Genomic DNA, 9,277 nt, shown 5'->3' with positions numbered 1-9,277 from the left:
GAGTTATGTGGGGACCAAGTGTTTGTTTTCAACAACAATAAGCTACTGAATGGTGTGATTAATGTTTTATTTAATTAGGCCAAGAGGGCCATGTATTTATTTGGTGCAAGTGTAGTTAATACTTTCTTGTTTTAGTGTTGTACCAGATAGATTGGATGGAGTACCTAGAGCAATCCCCTTACTGTGCTAATGCTTCTTACAGCCAAGTCTAGGTGATATCCTTCCTTTATGAGTTCTTTCCCTTTATGTTGAATGGTTATGTGTGTGGGGATTTTTGTTCTGTTGCGGACCAATAGTTAAGGTATGAAGTCCCAAAGTTTAGGTTATGTGCATTTGGAGAGGTCCAAGCAATTTTGTTTGCCTCCTATAAAGACATTGTCAAGCACTCTAAGAACTATTTTATAAACTAGCCCTAGTGACCCTATTCTACTAGCCTACTAGGTAGCTATTTCGACAAGTTTTATTAGTTGTGAGGTAGCTAGAGAAGCTTGTCAAATAAAAGAAAGAGAAGAAAAAATGCATATATTTGAAGACTATAGTATACGGAGGTGTGTAAAATGGGGTTCTAACGCTCGAACAAAAGGAAAAGAAATGAAAGAAAAATCAAAGAGTAGATAACTGTCACCTTGCAAAGGCCTAGTAGGTTTCTAAGGACGAGCCAGCCAATGCCTTGTCTTCCTGGGGGTGATGTCTAGCCAAATAAAATAAATAAGGATAGTTAGAGAGAAAATAAAATTAAGTGAAAGAAAAAGGATTAAGTGTCACCTTACTAGGGCTTGGTAGGTTATTGGGTACTGAGTTAGGATGACCTCTGAGGTTGATGCCTTGTTCCCCTTGGGTCACTACGCTCAGCTCCCTCCTTTTTACACACCCAAGTATCAAGTCCTAAAGTATTCAAAAGCGATGAATCAAAAGTATTTGGAAATGAAAGATCATGCCATAGGAGTCCTCGTCTAGTAGGAGTTCCTAGTCCAATTGTCCTAGGTCAGGTAGGTGGTTCAAACCACCACTTAGGATGACTTCTTTGATAGTTCTCTTCAACCTATCTGTGTTGGAGCAGTTGGTTAGCTTTGGATCTTTATCACATTATACTTGGCCTATCCCTTGTGGATTTTTATGCCTTGATTTTGTCAGGGGGTAGGATGAGACATGTGTTTGTATTTTGTTGTATATTCTTCTTTGAAGCAGCTTGATTTATAGTTTCTTTAATTGTAGATAAGTTTGTGGATCCGATGGGCTGAGCTGCTCTATTCCATGGTTGTTAATGAAAGTAGAATTTAAACATTGAGAAAATGCCAAACAAGTGTCAAACGACAAGAATCTAAGGCAGAATCTAAAGCTCAACGAAAGCGAAAGACATAGATTTGACAATTGTAAGTGGCTCTAGAAGACAGGAATTCAAATTACTTCAAAAGATGGACTTTGCAGTGGTTGTAGATTTTTCATAATTTTTAAGGTTCTGAATTGAAGCAAGACAAGTTTCCAACACTCTAGGACTTTAACACGAACATGCAAAAAATTTTGGGAATGAGAATTGAGCACCGGACGTTGGAGGAACTGAAGACTAGACACTTGGGCGGTCAAATTGATGCAAGATTGGAAGAGGCATGGCCTTTAGGTGTTTTGTGGGGGGGGGGGGGTTTGAAATGAGGGAGCAACATGAAGGAAACCATGGTGATTTGTTGGAAGGGGGGGTCGGGGGCTGAAAGCAACCCACTACTCTAATCACACAAGTCTATCCCTCCACTTTTTCACTCTCAATCGCCTCTCTACATGCAAAGAATGGTGTCATGTAGAGAAAATGCAGAAATTAGTCTTTCTCTCTCCTTCCTCTCTCTCCTTTTCAAGGTGATTCATGCGCAAGTAAATGGGAAGAGATTGGAATGAAGACCAGTTGTCTGCCGAATTGTGACAGGATCATGTATCAAGGAATGATGGCCATCATGGTTTGAGGATCAATGGTGAAGTTCGATGGTGGTTGCCCGAAAATGCAAAAATTAAGTCATGAAACCTGAGAAAAGGCGATAAGCCCTTTTTTCAATGCAAATTCAAATCTTTTTTGACAATTTATTATGCAATTCTTGTTCATGTGAAACAAAAATTTGTTTGATGCTTGGTTAAAATAGTTTTGAGATTTATGTGTCATAAAATTCAAAATATGTGCTCGTAATCATCAACTACTATTAATTTTAAAAAACGTGAAAAATATATTTTTAAGGGAAATTTTAAATTTTTTTTATTTCGAGCAATGAAATTGTGTTCATGTGGGGTAAAATTGAATGTCAAGATGGATTCAAGTATGCCTTAATTTGTTGACTTAAGACAATTAGAGAAATACAATAATTTATTTAAAATAAATAAAAAATAAAATATAGATTTTACGTAGAAAAAATAAATTTTGTGCACCAAAAAATTATAAATGTATTTGTGGATATATGATGGGCCTAAGGCATGAGGTATTAGCCCCATTTCTGTGTTATAGTGTGTGATTTATTACTTTTTGAACAAGAAAATGACATGAAAACATTCTCTATACCTACCACTGCAAGCATAACACTAAACGTTAGGGAATGGAGGGGTCATGAGTGCTGAATATAGGCTAAATTTTGATTTTTATAATGCACTTTACATATAGGACATATTTATTTTAAAAGTTAAAGGGTTCAGTACCACGAGTATGCTCGGTGTTGTCTCCTCTACATAACAAAATAAATACACTAGTTGCATGAAAATCATGAAAAGAATTGGTTGTGCACATCCACGTTGCTGACTTGATGAAATAAATTGTTTGTGCACTCCTAAACATTCACCTTTGCATTGCATTCCATATACACGGTATCAAATGAGTATCAAATACTATATTGCATAGCACTTGGTTTCCTAAATGTTGACCCACATTAGGAGTGTGAGAAGTCCCAAGTTATAGGTTTAATATGTTCATTTCTTTGGGGATTAGTTTAGTGAGGATTATACTTCATCTCCTAGAACGTTTTTAATAAAGAGAAGACTATGTGTCGTTTATGTTATATGTTTGAACAACGCATCTCAGGGGCAATCCCCATGGTGTAGGAGAGCCATAGTGGGCTGTAATAGTTAGCTAAGGGGTGCTCCCTGTGTATGTGCTACGAGGTGCTAGACATCGATCTTTTTGGAAACTCCAAGTATGAGGAGTTGGAAAGGGATCTGTTGGACTATAAAGGGTAAAAATGCATGTTTAGGTTAGATCAATGCGGTTAGTCCCATAGACACTCCTGGTCGTGAGGCCGTGGGTGTTTTGGTTGGGCATAAAAGCCCACAACTAGAGCCAGAACCAATGTTGAGCCCCTTTTTGGTCCCGACATGTGTGTTATAGGTCATCTTGCCACTTAAATAGTGATCATATGAATCAAAATATGAAAATTATAAGGGTGGGAGATATTGCAAATAAGTCAAGGCTTTCATTTCTTTCAGGACATATGCCCAAGATGGTGATGCCAAAGAGATATATGTGGAAGGTCACTCACAATCAAAACATGATTAGTAGTGAGAAATACAAGGGATAAAGACTGTTGGTCTCTGCATCTCTAGTCAAAATGATGTTGCCACAAGCAATTTTCCATGCAAAATCACAAAGAAAATATGATATCCAAAATTATCTAATTATCTTCTAGAGATAATACTTTTAGTCAAAGTTGGCACATGGTATACATCATGCAATACAGATGAAGCACCAATAGCAAGCTACAAATAAACATTCCCAATGCCAATAATATCACAAATATAATTATCTCCCAATCTCATAGAACAATATGTATAGAACCAAGCAACCAACACTAACGGAAAGATGATTGAGTATTAGTTAACTAGATATCAAGAGAAGAAGTAGCCATAATATACTTATTAGAATTGTATTTCAATGCATTTAACTTCTCAATCTTAATCGTGTTGGAAGAGAGGGGGAGAGATAGAGTGGAGCGGAAGATAAGCCTAAGCTCATTGTTGTTCTCCTTCCATTATTCTTCATCATACTAACTGAAAGAGACTTACACACATAGGTATGAATAACCAAGACTAATTCTGGTTAAGTCACTGACTACATTGACTTATTGAATGTCACACACATGTACAGTTGTATCCAGCTAATGTCGGTCATATACATAAAGATAGACTAACTAAAGAGTAACGGGAGCTTGATATTCTAACGCTCCCCCTCAAGCTCAAACCATCTGATAAACTCCAAGTAGCTGTCTGAAGTATATGAGCTTTTCTTTACCAAGAGACTTGGTAAATATGTCTGCTACCTAGTTTTCAGTTTTCACATGAATCAAGTAAATTTTCCCTATAAGAACCATTTCTCTGATGAAATAGTAGTGAACCTCAATATGTTTGGACCTAGCATGGTAGATAGGATTGCTAGCCAACATAACACTACTAAGGTTATCACAATGCAATCTCACTCTATTTTCCAGCTATATTCCCAAGTCTTTCAATAGCTTCATCAACCAAACTGCTTCGCAAGCCGCTAAGGAAGCTCCATTGTACTCAGTTTCTATACTAGAAAATACAACAGTAGGCTTTTTCTTGCCAACTAATCATACTGCTGCCCAATCCAAATGCATAACCACTGGTTGACCTCCTATCATAGGTACAACCAGCCTAATTAGCATTAGTAAACCTTGTCAAGTCAAGAGACTTTCCATATGCATAAAACAACCCATAATCTGTAGTACCATTTACATATCTCATGATCCTCCTGACTGCATCTAAATGTGGTTTGCAAGGCTTCTACATGAACTGATTAATCATCCCCATTGCATAATATAAGTCAAGAAGGGTAATAGTCGTATATCAAGATGCCATCTATCGATACATGGTCACATTCTCTATGTCATTCCCAACATCAATCTGTAGCTTGACATTCTGATCAAGAGGTGTCTCCATAGGCTTGCATTCAGCTATACCATACTTCTGTAACATATCATGAGCATACTACTTCTGTAGCAGCCATATACCTTGAGGTGTAGAGACTACCTCAATTCCAAGAAAATACTTCGGCTCACTAAGGTCTTTGACTCTGAATTCAGCCTGTAAACATGATTTAATTTTAGCAATGCCCTCTTCATTATCTCCAGTGATGATAAGATCATCTACATAAACCACTAGAACCACATATCCATGATCTCTATTCTTCGTGAACAGACTGTGACCTGCATCACCCAATCTAAAACCATGTTGCTGTAAATAAATGTTGATCCAAGCATTACATGCTCTAGGTGCCTATTTCAATCCATATAAAGCCTTTTTCAGCTTACATACATGTGTAGGAAAGCTCGGGTGAACATAGCCTTCAGGCTGCTCCAGATATACTTCCTCAAACCAAATCACCATTCAAGAAAGCATTCTTCATGTCCATTTGCCATAATTTCAAGCCTTTGCATGCTGCCAAAGCAATGACAGTTCTAACTATTGCCATTTTATCCACTGGATTGAAAGTCTCCTCACAGTCAAGGCTATATTGTTGTGCATACCCTTTTGCAACCAGCCTTGCCTTATAGTGTTCTAACGAACCATCTGACTTGCACTTAACCTTGTACACCCATTTGCAGCCAATGGGAACTTTGCCTTCAGGAAACTCAACCAATTCCCATGTCTCATTTTCAGCTAGGGCTGCATACTCCTCATCCATGGCAGCACACCAGTTATCATCTGTAACTGCATCATCAAACTTTGTAGGTTCTTTGTAACCGGTCACACTAGCCATATATGCATAATGGCTGGCTGAATAACCAGTATATGCAAACCTATCAACTGGTTTTTTGGCACCCTTAGATCTCCATAACTATGGCTCTTGCCTCTCATGAGGCAGTACATAACGACTCTGCCTTGCTCCAGGTATCATAATAGATGGAATGCCCAACTCACTATCCAAACTATCAATTCTAGATGACTCATAACCTACTATAAGTGGTCTTGTCACATTCTCAAGCATCTTTTATTTTCCCTTATCCAATATCCTCCTCATTGGCATATCCGTGTTAGTGGACATAGGAGTACGACTCTGCAAGCGTCCTGACTAAGGACTTACTATAGGTGACCCATCACATATAGGACCACTCATAGATGTACTCACTATAGGTGTATTTTTAGCATTACTAGTGCTAACTGAGCCATCAATAGCCACTACAACCGGATTACCATACCACGATGCTTGGAGCCCCAAGAGGAACACCAAGGAAAAGGGAATTCTCTTGCAAGAAAATCTATCTTGTAACATCAACAAGCTTTTATTTCATTCTTTTGATCATCAAAACAAAGAAAACAGCAATTCTTCATGCAGTATCATAGTAGATATCTCCCACGAATTTGATAGAATCAACCATATTCTTCAACATCTTCATAAAATTCTTCAATATAACAAAGAACACAAAGGAATACATCATCTTTGAATGGAAATCAATCACATATTATTCACCTTCAATGTCTTCATAGTTCTCTCTCTCAATCTCTCATATACAGTTACACTGTTTTGATAGAATTGACTATCTCTGACTCTCTCTCTCTCTCTCTCTCCATCAATAGTACATCATATCCTCACTACAATGCTCTCATAATAACCCTCAATAATCATTCTTAGGTCGTGGATGCACCTCCCAAGAGGTATGTCTGATATGAAGAGTCACCAGATCCACTACAATGTATTTTCACAGCTCACTACTGTCACTGTCACTTAGTCTTCTCTTCAGTCTTCAGCAGCTATTTCTTCCACTTGTTTTAGCTCTTTTGAACTTAGATTCATCCTTTCCAAAGGTTAGAAAAATTTCTCAAAGTCACACATACATTCTACAAAACACCTATAGAAGATCTACAGAACAATCACAGTACAGCACCAGAACAGCTACAGTACAGTTACAGTACAAAGACAGAGCAGAGACAGAGGCTCTACAGAAGGTCATCAAAACCTCATAACTCATACTCAAACCATTACAAACTCTCAAAAACTATTCAATAAGCTTTCACAAGATCTCAATCTTCATTAATCATCAATCCACGCTTCATATAGAAGATAATCAGAACAAAATAGAAGCTATACAGAAGGTATATAGAACCAATCAAAACCTATCAGAACATCACAGAACCTCATATCTCCACTAAGAATCGTCATGAACTTCCAAACATAATCAATATCATCCAAAACACTCTCAAATACTCCCATTAACAATCATACATCACTCTAAATCCATCAAAAATCAATCATTCAGACCTCAAAAACAACAAAAAGCATTCAAAATTTCAGTATTTTTTCACTCTCAATATATCCCCACACTTAGAAAGGAAGTGTCCTCGCGACCCAAGGAAAAGAAGAATATAAGTTCACTAAAGAGCTCAATTTGGATCTTCCTTCAGATCTTCAATAATCTTGCTAAAACACGACCACAACTTATCACCTGTATCTGATAGAAAAAACTACTAAAGGAAAACTCCATTATTCATTAACTCATTTGATTAACCATTTAAAAGCCATAACAAAATTTTAAAGGATATAAGAGGTTCTCTTCAGCTTTCCACCATAGGCTTTCCATCCACCAACAATCTTTTGAAAAGAGCTCTCGAACAAGTATTCGCAACCAACACGAACTCATCACATACAATTAAGACAACACATATACAAACACTAACACAGCCATTTGAATAACACCTCCAAAAAGAGATATATAATTAGAAATATTTCAAAATACATGGCAAAGGCATCAATGAAGATGATCCCTTTTAAAGGCTTGGTGGTTTCGGAAGTGATCCATGGAGAAGGATTCATCTACAAATGTCTTGGGAGTATTTTGAAAAAATTGCAAGCAGCACATCCTTTCTAGCAAGACAAGGTATCTGCTAGGGAGACATAGGGCATGAAAGTACAGGACATCCAACTGATGGGAGTCAATGTTCACATTGACATTCATACAAAGTTTTGGAATGGCCTTTTTATCATTATGGGAATGCCTATGCATGTATGCTGGATACCAAGCAAAATGAGCTGTCAATGTCACCGAAGGATCCAGAGACTGTGAATATTGGTGAGCAAAATGAATATAGTTCTGATATGCTTGACTGGTAGTTGTCCAATCTCTTGGAATAATTGGCCAGTTGATTTGAGATCCTGTAAGAGAATCACTTGAGCTCCATCCTCTTCGTCTGGGAATCTGCTGATCAAACCCTTCATACTCACTAACCAACTGAGGGGGTTGAGAGATAGAAGTGGCAGGAGATGGAAGTGGAATAAGTAAAAGTGGATGAAGAGATGGGTAAGAAAAATCATAAAAGGAAGAATAGGTTAAAGAAGGAGTGGCTGAAAATTTTAGGGAATCACTTAGGAAGGGTGTTAATTGATAAATAGGAAAGGTAGAAGGTACATGAATGGATGGAGAAGGACATGGTGGAGAAGGGGAAAATACTCTATCTTCGATAAAAGAGCAGTATGTAAATATGGGAATTTGGGGAAAAGATTGAGGTTGCAAAAGAAGGGGTAAGATGGCTGTTGAATTGGTTTGATAGAGGGAAAGATAGATATCATAACGGTGAGCCATTTGTTGGTAATACAGTAGGGTAGGAACATAGGGACCTAAGATAGATCTTCTCTGATAGGCATAAAAAAAGGTAGAATCAAATGGATTATTTTTGGAAAGGTAAGCTAAGAGATCCACCCTCAGTTGGTTAGAACTCTGTACATAGGTAGAAGCTATGTTCTGTGATTCAGGACCACAGAATCAATCATGGAGTGCCAGGAATTATCAGGGCAAGTAGTCACTTTTGAGGAGTAACTCTGGAACATGTCATCTATTTGCAACTCCAAATAGTTGACATACAAAACAACTTGTAAAACCACATCTCTCACATACCATGCCATATCCACTTCATCTGGAATTAATAAGTCTCCCTGTAGATACATGTATGAGATCAACATGGTATCTATCATGACAGAATCTTCAAACACCATGCGGATCACTTCTATCAACTCAGGAGACCAAGCCCCAACCATCCTCTGGAAGAGGAAGATCCATCATTGAAAGGTTCATGTAAAAGGCCAACTTGTGTAATTGATAGTGGACAAAGAAAGAATGGTTTGGAGGAACATATTCTTGGAATCGCTCAAATGTAGACCATAGCAGATCCATCCTGGACTGCGATCATTCCACTTTATCTTGGAAGAGAGGATACAAAGTAGCCTGTCTCTGGAGAACTGCCAAGTCTTGTTGTGAGAGAGAAGGGATCAAGGGAATATTAGGGCTTGGAGAAACAGACCGTG

This window comes from Lygodium microphyllum, chromosome 2, assembly GCF_053477565.2.
Source record: "Lygodium microphyllum isolate KBCC chromosome 2, Lygodium_microphyllum_v1.1.10, whole genome shotgun sequence".
NCBI classification, from domain to species: domain Eukaryota; kingdom Viridiplantae; phylum Streptophyta; class Polypodiopsida; order Schizaeales; family Lygodiaceae; genus Lygodium; species Lygodium microphyllum.
Note: the sequence above shows the minus strand (reverse complement) of the source record.